This window comes from Nanorana parkeri, unplaced genomic scaffold (assembly GCF_000935625.1).
Source record: "Nanorana parkeri isolate BGI_ZX_2015 unplaced genomic scaffold, ASM93562v1 scaffold1088, whole genome shotgun sequence".
In the NCBI taxonomy this organism is placed as follows: Eukaryota; Metazoa; Chordata; class Amphibia; order Anura; family Dicroglossidae; genus Nanorana; species Nanorana parkeri.
Genome location: NW_017307356.1, coordinates 39,753 through 41,355, shown reverse-complemented (window position 1 = coordinate 41,355; position 1,603 = coordinate 39,753).

The window sequence follows — 1,603 nt, the reverse complement described above, 5'->3', positions numbered from 1 at the left end:
TTTTTCTTTCTCATGGCTTTCTCTCCTTTTTCTCTCCCCTTGCTCTTTCTCCTGGCTGTCTCTTCTTGTTCTCTCTTTGGCTGCCTCTTCTTGCTCTCTCTCTTGTGGCAGTCACCTCACTCTCTCTCCTGGCTGTCTCTCCTCACTCTCTCTCCTGGCTGTCTCTTCTCACTATCCCTCCCAGCTGTCTCTCATTTGTTTCTCTACTAGCTGTCTCTCCTTGCTCTCTCTCCTTGCTGTCTCCCCGCTCTCCTGGCTTTCCCTCCTCTTTTCTGGTTGTCTCTCCTCGCTCTCCCCTGTCTGTCTCTCCTCATTCTCTCTCCTAGCTATCTATTTTCCCTCTCTTTCCTGGCTGTCTTTCCTAACACTTTCTTCATGCTGTCTCTCCTCATTCTCTCTCCTCGCTCGCTCTTCTGGCTGTCTCTCATTTCTCTCTCTACTGGCTGTTTGTCCTTTTATAGTAAAAGGTGTGTGACCCCCTGTACAATCCAGAGGCTGGTTGTCAGCATACAATGGACCCAGGGCTGGGGGCTGATGATAAAGTCCTAATGGGCAAACATATCATTGTATATTGTAATGTATAATCGTGTATTACTGACAGACACAATAACCTGCTTGTCTTTCAGTCTGCGCTGCTCCCGCTAACAAATACTTTCCGGGTGACATCAATGATTACATATGCAAAGGGATGAATAAGGTACGAGAATCTCTTTACAGTTTTGTCTCCTTTAAGTGATTTGTAACATTTTCCAACTGAATGGGATTTCTGGGATCGGTCGGCTCAGAGGGCCATTCTTTACACCCGCACCCCTCAGCTTTGGGGTTTTCTTTAGACATAATTTAGGATTTCACCTGCAGCCCGGGGCTGACTTCATGTTCTTGTCAATTCTGGCTTTAAATTAGAGCAGCACCCTCCAAAAAGTCCCAAGTGTTTCAGGAACTGGGGGCGGGGATTTGTCACGGAAAAGAATGTCTGGAAACATCGGCCTTAGAAGTGGCCGGCAGTGCAGATTTTCTGAGAAGGTGGCAGCATTGTCTCCTGGAGAAGACCAGAGGGTTGTTGGTCCTGGAGAAGACCAGAGGGTTGTTGGTCCTGGAGAAGAAGACCAGAGGGTTGTTGGTCCTAGATGGAGTAATCATTTAAATACTCATTCTATTATTATTACAACATGTGGGAGGAGGAAGATGGCCGTGTGCAACAAGCGAGATGTGTGAGGTAGGTATCCGAGCTTGTAACATCAATCACTTGTGGCCGTCTTCAATCATTTGTTCTCAAGAAACTTGCATGTGACCACATGTATTGCCAACAGCAGCAACTGGTTTGTTAGTCATCAGTGGAATCATTGAAGACATGGAAGGTTTCCCTAAATGCTGTGAGTAAAATGTATGTGTCTATGTCTCTCATCCCTTCTCTCCCGAACCTGACACATGACCAACCAGAGAAGACATCAGCATTGTGATTAGTTACCGTATTTTTCGCTCCATAAGACGCACTTTTTTTCCCCCCAAAAGGAGGGGGAAAATGTCCGTGCGTCTTATGGAGCGAATATTCCCCTCAGCTGTCACAAACACACGCGCGTCCAGCAGCTCACGCAGGGTGATG